Here is a 14,663-nt window from a genome sequence, read left to right as displayed (position 1 = left end):
AGTGCCCTTTGTTATGATTGGTGGTGTTTTGAAAAATGCTCTCCACTTGGAGTTCGTGAGAGTTATGCACAAGCAATTACCCTTGAAGCCTTGTGCTTGTAGAATTTTTCTTATGGGAGATAGCCCTTGGTGAAATCTTTGAAGTTTCAAATCTTGATAGGGTTGCCTTTGATCCTTTTGTTGAAGCTTTGTTGTGGGACTGCCAGCTTTTTGCTAAAAGCTCGTGAAATTGTTCCCTTGTGGGAAGCCTTGGGGCTAAGGGGAGCAGCGCGGGAAGGGGGGCCAAGAGTATAGGGCACTCCCTTTGGTGCTTAAGGGGCGTGGGAAGCAGGGCCCCATAGGGACGGACCCAAAAAGTTCTTTAAAAAACAGTGTAGCGCGTGTGGGACTACAACCGCCGAACAGTCAGACAGAAAAGGGTCACGTGGGTGGTCGGTCTCGCTGGCAAATGAGGCACCAAAAACCCACCAAACGGCGTTGCAAAGGCACGAGCACCGATACCGGTCCAATCGGACCCGAAAAACTTATGAAGTCTAGCTTACCACCCTTATGAAGTCCGTTGGGTGCAAGTTGAAGTCCGCCCAATGGGTGCTCGATTTGGGAGAGTTGGCCTTAAAGAAGGGGGGTGATGGTCATTCCCACATGGGGGTTTTTAAACTAAAAAAACTCAAAAAATCCACAAAAGAAGACCCCCTAGCATTAAATGCTTAAGGTTTCACACACACTCACCAAAAAAAAAAACTTATTCATAGTTGTAGGTTTACAAAAACCAGAATTAAGCAATGGGGTTGCCAAGCTGATTGAACATGCCAATGTACACTGATTTTAATAATATAGGTTTCTACAAAAAGTCTTGAGACGAGCTATGCACACACATCAATTGAAAACGCCAATTTTACTAAAGTGAGGAGCAGTTTATTGAATGAAAATGCAAGTTCCTAATGGAAAAATAATGAACTTTCATGCTAATTAGGCTTCCAATTGGCCAATGAGTAGTGTCCCAAGAGTCTTTAGCTCAAGAACATGCTCATGCTAGCCAATGAAATACTAATTAGGCATACATTACGCAATAGAAGAGCAAACCTAATGGATCTAGATAATGATGAATGCTAATTGTACTGGAGGAAATTGTGTATATGGAGAAGCCACAAGGTTATGCAAATATAAGGCTAGGTGACCTTGTATGCAAGCTAAAGAAACTGTTGTATGGGTTGAAGCAAGCACCTAGAGCTTGGTATGAGAGGATTATGGCATTCCTCATTTCATTGGTCTTTGAGATGTCTAATGTAGACCATTCATTGTTTGTGCAAAAGAATGAGGCAGGAATTGTGGTAATATGCATTTTTGTGGATGATTTGATTGTTAGAGGCGATAATGTGGTTGAAGTAGAGGGTGTACATGCTCCATTTATGCAGTAGTTTGAGATGAAAGATTTGGGAGACTTGCGGTATCTTTTGGGCATTGAAATTATTTGCACAAAAGAGGGTATATGGCTGTCACAAAGACAACATGCTTTGGACATGTTCAAAAAGTATGGTATGGATAATTGTAAGACAATTGAAATGCCCTTAGATTAGAACTTGAAGTTGGGAAATGATGCAGGTCAAGTGTTTGAGAATGCTACCATGTATAGGAAGATTGTGGGAAACTTGATCTACTTGACTATCTCACGTCGAGACTTGATCTACATGACGATTGGATTAGTGAGTCAATTTACGCAGTCTCCTAGGAAACCACACTTGGATGCGGTGTAATGAAATTGGCCTATTTAATTTGAGAGTAGCGGAAATTAATGAGAGTAATTTTGAGAAATGACTTTGTGAGCATAGCAGGTGAACATAATTGAAGATAGCAACATAATCATAGCAATTAGTTAACTTGGCATGAACAATACTTTTGCAAGAGAGAGAATTTAGAGAACATGACAACAGTTGAGGACCGGATTTATGTGGAGCCGGTCCCCCCTCCAATAGGCATTTGTATTATGATTTCTCCCATTAAGAGAGAATTGTTACAATACAATCTTTGTGTTCCTTGTGACCTAGGTGATGCAATGAATATGGAAAGATTCATGCATCACAAATATATCATAAACTTGAAGAAAGCTTTAACTATCCCAAGCCTCAGTCCCAAGACCTCAAACACCTTCGAAGGTGGAGAGAGCTAGCAGGGAATGAGGGTAGGGAAGAGGAAGAAGAAACATTTCGTAGGAGAAAGAATTAGTTCCTCACTTTTCATAACTCTTGTTGCTAGCATACATAATACCATAGTAATGAAGAAGAAGGAGATGGCAAGCTTAAGCATTGAAGCATGGCTCTTGGCTGGATTTGCACTCCATATCCAAGAGTGTTGGTGTAGGCTCTCAACCTCTACTTGCTTGGAGAAGGAGAGGGAGCTCTTGCACTTTGCATAGCACACAATGAGAGTGTTTGTGAGTGTGTGTGTGGGTGAGTATACCCCCTAATCAACCCCCTAGCTTGCTTGGGTCGACCCCCCCTTGTAGCTCATGCTTGAAGCTCATTGGACCCCTCCAGGCCTAGCCAATCACAAGCAGGAGGCATTACAAGGAGCAAGGGTAGCCTTGAGACAAGTGTCCCCCTTTCCCTTTTGAGAGAGAGGGCTAGATAAATGCTAAATCAATTAATTAAATCTCCTAAATTATTATTGGACCCCTTGGGTGGCCAACCAATAGGCTTCAGGCACACCATGAGGGCAACATGAGGAGGAACTTGATAAGTGTCCCTTTTGCTTTCTTTGTACCATGCATGCCTTGTGTGAGTGTGTGGGTGTTCTCTCTCATCCCCCCTCATGTAGGGCTCGCCCCCTCCTTGTAGGGATTGAATCTTTGACTTTTTGACACCTCAAGCCCCTCATGCATAGGCCCAGTTCCCACCACAAGCTTGGCTCATAAGCACTTTAAGCTTGGGTTAGGTTCTCACCTCAAGTGCAACACTAGCATCTCAAGCATGTCAAGCACCTCAAGCATCTCAATAAGTAAGCACCTCAATCATCAAGCACCTCAAGAACCTTAGTCATCAAGCATGACAAGCATGACAAGCACCTCGAGCCGGGTCGGGTTCCCGTGCCTCAAGCTCAGCCCTAGCTTACCTAAGGTCAAAGGACTTTTACACACATTATTGGAGGTCTTCAATGAAGATAACCCTAAGGTCTTATGCTCCATTTGTTAGCCTTGCTCTTTGATAGACCATCTCTAATTTGGGCCCCTTTACCATTGGCCCCGTGTTGAGATAGATCTATAAGCACATGTCTATATCTTAACACTTGTTCCAGTTTATTCTCCCACATTAAGTGATCAATTTAATATGAGAAAATCATTTGGGTTGGTTAGATATTAGATATTAGATTTTATGACATGAGGTGAGGCACACTTTGTGCTATGTGAGTGCTACTTTGGATTATGCACTCTTTTAAAGGGTTGATGTGAATTTTCAACTCTATGGATACACAGATGTGTATTGGGATGGTAGTACATACAATCTCAGGTCTACCAGTGGATTTATGTTCTCACTTAGGAGTGCTACTATCACATGGAGCAGGAAGAAGCAACCTATGGTTTCTCTTTTGAGTACAAAGACAGAGTATCTGGGTGTTGTAGTAGGCAGCATGTGATGTAGCATGGGTGGGATTGCTACTTCACGACTTTAGAGTACAGTCACAGAGGCCGGTTGTCATCTACTATGAGCATACAATTGGCACAAAACCCAATGTTTCATGAAAGGAAAAAGCACATTGAAGTGCACTACCACTTCTTGAGAGACAATATATTAGGAAGAAACATCGACCTTGAGTGCGTGGCGATGGATGAGCAGGTTACTGACATATTCACAAAGGCCCTTGGAGTGGAGAAGCTACAATGTTTTCAAGTGATGCTTGGCATATGGGTGATGTCAATGAGCTTGAAGGGGAGTGTTGAGATATCAAGTTCAACATATAAAACTCTTGGATGACTACAACTGATAATCATCATCATTTGCGTGTGGTGGATACGCATATCTTTGCTAGTGATACTACAATTGTACTACATCAAGTTGGTCTACCTACCGGAGTGATGGCACACTTATCTACTCACCTTACTCACTAGAGGTTCACAATAGATCATTGTACTATTTTCCTTTTATGTTTTACTTTCCCCTTATGTTTAGTAGTCCTCTTATCTTGAGTTAGTGAAGAAGAAGAAATATAGGCTTTTGTCTCAATCTTTGTGTGTACTTGCAAGAGCTCAAGCTCTATCCTTCTCTATCTCTTAAAACACTTACCATGTATTATTTCACTTTGAATTTTGGTTTATATATCCTCATTCATGTCCAATTGTCAAGCGCCAAATTTATATGTTCATTGAAATTCTTAGGTGCTTATACAATCCTAGAGAGAGAGACAGACAGAGAGAGAGAGAGATGTGTTGTATGTATCGTTTAAATATTGCAAAGAAACCTTTCTTTACAAAATACATGAAGGAGATTGTGATTGTCTTGGATGGGGGATAAGGGCATAAAAATGTGCTAGGTTTTGTGTTTTTGAGGGAGAGTGGAAGATATAAAGACCATGAGAAAGGAGATAAACTCTAGAGGACTAGCTTCAGGGAACTATATTTTTCTAGGAGTACCAAGGATGCTTTCTATTTATCAAAAATAAGAAGTGAAGAGATGTGGGAGGTCACCAACAACAAGTTCATAATATAGTACAAGGTCGATAATGAAATGCCCTTAAAGCATCCATGTGTCGATAGTAGCGGTGCATCAACTGATGTGGTGATGAAATTTTCAAAGTCTTCAAAAGAGATAGAAGGATCCAGGTCCAATACTTCAAAGGACAATCTGAATGAGAGGCATGCATGGTATTGGTTGAAGAGTGTCCTTGCCACTCACTCTAAGGTGAAGAACTGGCAGAGAGACATAGTGCATGCAAAGGAGAAGCTTCAGTTAAAGGTCCGTAATGATAGCTTTGAGCTTATGTCAAAGAAGAAGGAGGGAAAGTCATTTTTTAAAATTTGGTGTGAGGATTGTGAGAGTGCATATGGTCAAGGAGGGGCGGATACCATACAACTATTTGAAATCTCACATTGATCAGGGGACATATGCGAGCAGTGACCCATGCTAGTGGCACTTCATCACCACACACGACAGCATGGAGGAGGAGGCTATCACAAGAAACAAAGCTAGGGTAGACAAAGCAATGGAAGAGGTCATTGCATTTGGAGAATACAAAAGCTTGGGGTTTGACTTGGTTCTTGAAACAATTGAGGACTACAATGTGCTCTCCAAGGTCTTCATCAAGTGCGATGGCAAGTGGATCCCCTTGTTCCCAAAGACAGGATCTCTCAAACAGTGCATCATTGAACATGTCAAATCAAAGACCCACATCCAAAAATCCGGTTCAATTGTAGAAGGAGTGTGCAAAAAAAGTGGTTATCCAAGCGAGTCAACTATGCATGATGAGGGGCAAATGAGCCTAGCTATTTTTTTCAAATCAAGTCCAGGTAATTTTAATGTACATCTTTGTTGTATGTTTTTAGGTCTTTTCAAGGGCTAAATTATGTCTTGATTGGCATTCAGGCCTTGATTAATCAAGAAACACACAGTCAATGCAAAATGGTGAAGGTACCTATTTTGGTCCTCATTTTGTACTCTCTTTGACATAGTACGTATATGAAAAGTGAGTTGAAAGTTGTCTTTTTTAATATCACTTTAATACTTGTAGTGTTATTTACAAAGAGAACAACTCTCTACTATCTCTATGTTGGGGGTTTTGGCAAAAAATATATACATTTGGACAGAAACATGTTGACTTGAAGCCATTTTTAGCCAGAATGTAGGAACGACAGGTGAGAATTTAACTTGCCTCTGTACTTTTTGTGTGTGGCTTATAAATTCATAATTGCAGAACCATATCCATTGTGCAATTGTCTTGTCTTTAAAAGTTCTCTCAAACCAAAAACGTGAAGCATCCATTCCCACTTAACGGATCTGTAATTTGTGACCACAACTTTTCTTCCCTTGCATTCCAAAACATTTCCTCACGCAATTGGATCAAATCCTTCATAGTGCCCATTTTTTGTGTGCAACTTTGACCTCTTGAATACACCTTGATAAATTCTCCCCTAGCTGCACTAGAATGCTCTCTCCTGCTTCATTGTCAGTGAAAACATATACCTCTTCATTATCCCCACTATCAAAATGTATACTTCGTGGTCTCCCTCTGGTTTTGTGCTGCCTTGTTTCCATTACATATCCATATTTATGTGAGCTTGTACTGACTGCACTAGTTTTCTTCTTTTGTTGTATAGTCTCCTTGTCACCTTCCATCATACACTCCTCATACAAATGAATACCAGCAACCAAGCCTTTCAATGTACTCGCATTAGAGTTGGTTTCGGAGATTCTCTACGTTTGGATTTGGCCATCATTGCTTCTATGGAAGGGCCCATTCCCATGTATCTGCATGTGGTGTATCCCAATCGTTTTGCACATTCAATATATGCATTCAAAACGTCACTGACATATGCATTATAAAGTGATATTTTGTGTTACCACCTTCACCTACCAGCCAACTTGCATGTATGCTCTTTGACAAGTTTATGCTTGGAATTTGAGCTTTTTCCCATGGACTCTTGATGACCTTTAAATACAATACAATAAAAACCATATATATATTAATCTCTATTTTTGTGTATTTTATATGAATCAAAGAAAAGATTGATATACCATTGTCTTAGAGCTTCCCTAAAGGACAATCCGTTGGTCCCACCAATTAAACCATATCTCTAAAGCCTTTTTATTATGCCATGTCACATTTTTCACCCACCATTCTTGTATTGTGGAAGCTAGAAGGGAGGCCTCATTAAGCACTATGCTTCACACATTTCAATGTGATGCATTTGCCTATCTGAAGCGACATGTTTGCTAGTGTGTTTGTGTAGACTCTACTCCCAATGGAAAAGACACGAGCGCTCCCTCCCCTCCATTACTTATGTTGTCCTCCATTGTATACAACTTGTATTTCCAACCAATTAGCCTCGACTTCATAGACATAAATCCAGCAAATTCTGTCGGTTCATGATCGCACCTCTCCATAACTGTGTTTAAATTTCTCCAAAACAAGATTTGTGTTTCTTTGTCTTCTTCTTTACATTCAAATATTGCAATCACCTGCAATGCTTGCGTGATGTACACATACAACAAATAAGTAATAAAAGGTGACTTATATCAAAATATGATACCTAACATATTTTTATAAAATCACTTACCCAGGATCATAAATTGAGCAGGGCATAATTTCCCATCCTTCAATCCGATGGGTATGATCAAAGTGCACCCAAGCACTACTCAAATATCATGTCCCTCCTTGCCTCATTTGATTGACTAGTTCAACTCCAGAAGCAGTCCCTTTCATGGACATTTTGAATACGTAACATTTATTGTTAGGTCCACCCTAGCCTGGAAAACTACTTCCGTGAAAGAATGGAAAAACAGACCGTTTTTGTAGCAATAGTATATTGTCATATCCATGGCCAAAAACCTGACCCTCTTTATCTTTATCATTTCATGCAATGCTTTTGAAACCCCTATTGTAAACAAGTGGCATCCTTTTGTCAATAAAATGGTTAATCTCTACATCAGTGGGTTCTAAATCATCTTCTTTAGTCAAATATTGGAATAGCATTTGATGAGAAACTAACATTTGTACTTTTCTAGGACCCCCCTTCTCAATCTTTAAAACTGTTTTCACAAGATTTCTCACCTTTTCAAGAGTTGCCCTTCGAGCACTTGACTGAACATTGTGGTCATGCACTCCCAGATGGATCACCAAACGTGTTATTGTTGTTTCCTTTGGCATCACATAATAGATCATACACTTACAAATCTTTGAACAAGTGACAGTTTTGTCACAATAGTGGCAAGTTATTTTAGATTTACCTTCGCTAGCAAGATAGCCCATGCTGATTTGTTTGTCCAAATGTCCATGAAAGAAGGCATCATTGTATCTCCTTTCACCAAGGTAAAAAGGGCATGTCTCTCTGCAACATTGCAGACTTCCAAGACAATAACTCATATGCACAATGCAATCTATGGCCATGTTGGTTGATGCTGGTGGAGACCAAAGGTGATCGTCGTACTTTTGCTCCATACCGAGCATCCTTTTATTGTGGTGAATTGGAGGAAGCTCGAAACAAACATTGCCATTATAAACCTCTGGGAGCTCATCAACCTTTTTGGAAGGTCCACAAATATCTAAAAGTTTCGACAACCTGCACGATTTACCTTTGTCTTTCATCCATGAAAGACAAAGGATACATCCATGAAATGATGGATGTATCCTTTGAATACTCATGCATTGTTTGCTCCACCCAAACTTGTGTGTCTAGAAAGGGTTTTGGTGACCTGGTTAGTTCCACTTTCTCCAAAACAACTGCATCTGTATCTTTGTCAATATCAACATTTAAATGTAATGGAGTCAAAATTTTGTTACATGGTGTAGCATACACAGAATCATCACCGACATCTTCACTTGTTTCTAAATTGTCAAACACATAAACATAGTCATCCAAATGTAGAATGTGGTAAGCTGAGGACAGAGTATGGTCAAGAAGGTAATGCTTCTGATTTTCATGATCCCATCTTGGCAACACATTGACCTTAGACACAGAACCCCATGTTTGAATGACTATTTGCAACCCTTCAAACTCAATAGAAGGAGGCAATAGGCTTTGAAGAAAATATTCACTCAATAGAAGCTCTCCATTTTGTAATGAAACTCTATAGTCCACTTGAGCACCATTAATCGTCCATGAAAGCATAGTTATAGCTGTCATGTTTGAGACAGACAAGGAGGAAGAATACTTGAGGGAAAGAAAATGACAAAAAGAGAAGGCAGAGAATGTGTATAAGGCACAAATAAAGTGTAAAATCATGCAGCTGTAAAAAGTTCATGCGTTCATTACAAACTGTTCTAAGTAGGTTTGAAATATTCACTTTTTAGGATATGCACAGTCATAGTCATTAAGATACATTCAAATCAACATTATTTTGTCAAATCTATCTCTTAACTTGTTGAGCTTTAAAAATCCCCCCAAATACACGAGTATATAAAAAATAAACATAGTATATGTAGAATATATGGTATATAATAGAAATATATATATAAACATACACACATATAGAGTATAGTTTTATATCATATTATATACTATATACTATACATAATATATAAGTATAAAATATATATAATACATAATACTATATACTAAACATACAATATGTATAGTATATAATATAACTATATAATATTAGTATAGAATAACCTTATAGTATATATACGTATAGTATAACTACGTAATATAAGTGTATACTATAAAAATATATAACATAATATATCTTTATTATATTTAAGTATATCTATATATATAATGTGTATATACTATAAGGTTATACTATACTATATTATATACTATATATAATATTATACTTATATCTTATAGTTATAGTTATAGTTATATGTATATATATTATATAGTTATATTATATTTTATATATATTATATGAATAGTATATAGTTAAATTGTACTTATATGATATATAGTTTTATTTATAGATAAACTATACTTATACTATATACTATATAGCTATAATATATACTATGCATATTATACTTATACTATAAAATATTTATAGTTATACTATACTTATATTATGTAGTTATATACTATATACTAATATTATATAGTTATATTAAATACTATATTTATTGTACGTATATTGTATAGTATATAGTATATTGTACTTATATTATATACTATATAGCTATAATATTAATTATGCATATTATACTTATACTATAAAATACTTATATCGTACATAATATATTACATATGTTATGTTATATAATGTTTATGATTGATATTATGCAGTATATAATCTAATATAGTAATTATAGTTTGGTTATAGTGTGTTTTGACTTTGGCCGCTTATAATGTGAGTATACTTAGTTAGGATTTACACTTTAAAACTTTGGGAGTGAAAAACTTTGTTGGTTCCAACACAAATCAAAGCACACAGGTATGTCAATCTTCATGCTCTCTCTCTCTCTCTCTCTCTCTCTCTCTCTCTCTCTCTCTCTCTCTCTCTCTCTCTCTCTCTCTCTCTCTCTCTCTCTCTCTCTCTCTCTCTCTCTCTCTCTCTCTCTTAAATTGTTGCTTGCTACTACTGCCATTAGCGCCAAAATAAAAATTTGAAAAAAAAGGAGGGGGTAGGGGGGGGGAATCATCCGCACCCCCCCCCCCCCCCCCCCCCCCCCCCCCACTTTTTGCATTTTTTTGTTTGATGTTAATGGCAATAGTAGCAATGGATTTGATGTTAAGATGTTGATGCGTCATTAAAAATGACAAAAGATGTTGTGTTTGATGCTAATGGAAGTAGTTGGAACAAAATTCATGAAATGCCATTGATGACATTCCAAAAATGGCAAGAAAAGGGGGAGGCTCTGTCCCCCCCCCCCCCTCCTTTTTTTGCCATTTTTCGGATTGTTGTCAACAGCATTTCATGATAATTTTGATTAATTTCTGATTTTACGAATAGTATCCACATCATGCGTATAGAATTACTCAAAATGCAAAAAAAGGGGGAGACATAGCTCCCGACCCATCATATACTTGTGACTATCTAATCCTAATTGCATATGTTTTTGAATTGTACATGCTTGTCATTTGTTTTCTCTATGGAGGGACCAATGTGCACATTGAAGATCCTCATAACAATGAAGAAGATAGTGATCAAGAAGGGGATGAGGAGAATAAGCATTCCAAACACCTAGGCAAGAAAATTTTGCTTGGCTTGATGAAAGATGTTCTAAGTCAGGTTTATGCCAAGAAGAGGAAATTGTCTCCTCCTGTTCCACTTCGTGGACTCATGGTGCATGAGGCTGTTAGGTTTGGTAGAAATGATGTAGAATGTCTCATTTCCTCATTCAAATATGTTGGGTATTTAGAAGCTATGGGACATTTTCTTGTGTCGGTTGGAGATTCTAAAGGAGATACCATACTCGTAACTGCAATGGATTTGGAGGAATGGGGATCAGTTTGGCGGGAAAGAAATGTTGAGTTTGAGAGAGCGCTTGGTAAAGAGTGGCATGAGATCAAAGGAGAAAAGTTTCTGGTATGGGATGGCAACCAGAGGCTAAAAACTTGGTGGAAGAGAATCAAAGATAGTGAGATCTTCATCTTTTTCACTCTTTTATGGTAAAGCTTTGTTTTTACAAATGATGATTATTTTTTACCTGTGATAGAGTACTCGGACAATGCTCAATACCATGTTAGTATTTGGTGGAAGAGAATCAAAGATAGTGAGATCTTCATATTTTTCACTCTTTTATGGTAAAGCTTTGTTTTTACAAATGATGATTATTTTTTACCTGTGATAGAGTACTCGGACAATGCTCAATACCATGTTAGTATTTGTTTTTCCAATTCCTTGAGTTGTTCAGAGCAAAAGAAGGGGAGTTGCTTCTTGCACTTGCACTTCCAATGCGTAAGTTTGTTAGTCGCATACTTACTCTCATGTTTTTACAAATGGTGCTTGTGTTCAACTCTTTGTTTTCTATTTTTTTACAGCATTTCTAGGGCACATGTCATGCCAAACATCACTCATGAAGTATATATGTTTCAAAGATTTGGCATGGAAAAAACGAGTCAATTCTTCAATAATTGACCCAATATGAGAGAATGGACTAGGGTGGAGATGACTGTGCAGGCAAGCTATTACCATAGCCATCATGGTACAACACTCCATGTGGATTGATATCTTAAGTTGTGTGGAAGGTGATACCTACACTACATGTTTTTAGATTAATGTAAAATATTATTATGGTTTCAGTAACCTGTTTTGTATTAGGATGAGTTCATAGCATTTATGTTCAAAGAAAGAGAAAATCTTGATGCACTTGGACTAAATGATGTTGAGAAGAAGAAGAGACTAGACAAGTCTAAAGGTCCACAATATCCTCATTTTGGTGACTACAAACTTTCTAGAAGCTACATGAAAAAGGAAACTTATTGGGCTCACATGCATGGGGAGGCTACACTTATGATTGAAAGGATACAAGTAGAATGTCCACAACTTCTAAATTCTTTTGACCTATTCTACAAGATGAGCATGAAGAATCATATTTTGCAGGTAGACATTTGACCATTGTTTTTAATAGAATATAGACATGTTTTATTTTACACAAGGTCAACTGGAGTGTGTTTTTTTATTGTTACTATGTATGTAGGCTTTTATTTATCTAATGGATGCAGAGAAGTCGTATAACTTTGGTGAAATACAAAGAATAGACTCCTCCTAAGGTGCTGATCACTTTGGTATGCTCAAATCTGGGTTTGGAGTGCCAGATCACCCAAAACACATCCTACGTGTACGATGTCTTTTTGGCATGTTTGACCCCAGACTTGTGCCACAACTTCCCCTTGATGTCAGCAACTCAGTGCTATGCTTAGATTTTGGTTTGGATTTCAAAAGACCCCAATTCTAGCTGTTCTAGTCCTTTTCAGTCAAAAGTGCTAAAGTCTGCTTAGAACCCAATTTTCTCACCCAATATAATTGAGATGAAACCCTTCTCAGGCACTCAATAAATCATGCAGATCATACTCATGCAGCCATCCTATGGTTTTGGTCTTAAAATAATGCCTTGGCAGAATTTGGATAGGATGTCTGGCAATTTCTGTCTATCTGACCTTATCCTGTCAAGCTATGGTCAAATTTCCACTTTCCAAGGGAAAATAGGGTAAAACCTACCTTCTGAACACACTGGTCAACTCAAAATTTCAAAATTCCCCCCAGATCACCCTGTAGACATCCTACGCGTAGGATGTCTCCTGGCTTAAATTTTATTTTTTTTGACAGAAATGCTCTTGATGCTCTGCAGCTCTCTCAGAAACACTCACATCAACTTTTGAACTTTACTTCAGCTTTCAAACACTCTTTTGCGTCTTTTACAACCTTGTGATGAACCTAACAAGCAAGTATACATGCATCAAGTGCTCTAGATCATGAATCATGATGTCCTACTTACCCTACTCCTACTCATCATGTGAAATGGTGATAATGGTGTTTTGGTTGCTTCCTGGCCTCTCCGGACTCTCAAGCTCTCCTTTCACCGCTTCTATCACTCCAACTCCTACTCATCAACTCAACTAAGGCCTAAAACCTATCTAAGTCTACCTAAGTCGAAGGATCTAGGCCAGACACACGCTCCCTAGACTCCCTCTAAGACCTAGAGAGTCCTCCACCCTCTGATCCTATCTAAATGTAAAATGAGACTCTAGCAAGCTAGAGAATCACTATCCTCAAGGACTAGTTTCGGTCACCTACCTAGGGTTTTCGTCCCCGGCAACGACGCCAATGTTGGCGGATACGCCGCGACGAACGTCAGCACAACGAGAACTCACCTAACAAGATTTGTCAGCTAAGGACAAAGCTCGATCCGGAGGCGCATGGAAGCAAGCATAGGGTGTCAATCTACACTCGACCGACTCTCGACTAATTCCTACAGAGGTCTCTACCCAATGTCTAAGCTACAGTCTTCAAGAGTGCTTAAGAGGAGATTTCCTACAATGCTTCCAAGAGCCGAATACCCATCAAACGTTCTCGAAACGCCACAGAACTTGAAGGAGACCCTACTAACACCAATAGGTCGCTCTCCCTAAGGTCTATGAACCAAAATTCCAACCCTAAACACCTGGTGCAAAATCACATAGGATGTCTGGCCGAAATCTGGAGGTCGTCATTTCCAAAAACTAAAGTGCCTAATTTGTAGCTCTACTCAATGCGAACGCGTGGATATGTTGAAATGCAAAAACGGATAATGTATGCTCATCAAATCACCAGATGAAGCTCATAGGTCGAGCTCGTAAAACCGGACTGTATGCCCACAATGTAGGTATCGGCGCGTAGCTCTCGTCGGGGGCAACACGCTGCACTTCTCCACACTCGATTCCAACCACCGGTGCGTGCGTAGCGTCAAGATGAAGCTCTCACTCTCTCTCGTACACAATACGCTCACTCACAGACAATGCTTTTTTTTTAAATGACAAAGGTTTTTTCATTAAGGTCAAAAAGTGGTATAAATACCTTACAATATCAAACCCTAATGTTCCAATTTTAACCATCTACTCAATCTAAATGTCAAAAATGGGATACAATTTGGAAACTTCTGTAAGCCCCAATATTTACAAAGGTGAAATGTCGGGTTTTCTCAGTAAATGAATAATTACAAAAATAATATTCCACCGAGCAGTCATTTTCCGTAGGGTGTGTCCAGCCACTAACAGGTTTCAAAATGAGAGTGATGAGTACTTAAAGGAGACAGAAGAAGAGTATCTTCCTCCCGTTTCTCATGGAGTTACTCAAAACACCATAGGGAGTGGATCTCAAGGTACTCCACTAGCAAGCAATGCACTCAAGAAGGGTAAAGGAAAAATGGAGCCTCCAAGTACATCAAGGTTACCCACTCGCTCTTCTATGCCTCCCATTGTGCCATCTACGAAGCTCGACATGTCCTATTTGGCAGCCACTACACCTCATATAGCACCCTCTTCTAATGTTCCCACTACATCCTCATTGGTGCACATTACTTTGTTTGTTGCGGAGTCTTCA

The sequence above is a fragment of the Adiantum capillus-veneris genome, chromosome 1 (genome assembly GCF_014529385.1).
Source record: "Adiantum capillus-veneris isolate H3 chromosome 1, ASM1452938v2, whole genome shotgun sequence".
Lineage (NCBI taxonomy): Eukaryota > Viridiplantae > Streptophyta > Polypodiopsida > Polypodiales > Pteridaceae > Adiantum > Adiantum capillus-veneris.
Note: the sequence above shows the minus strand (reverse complement) of the source record.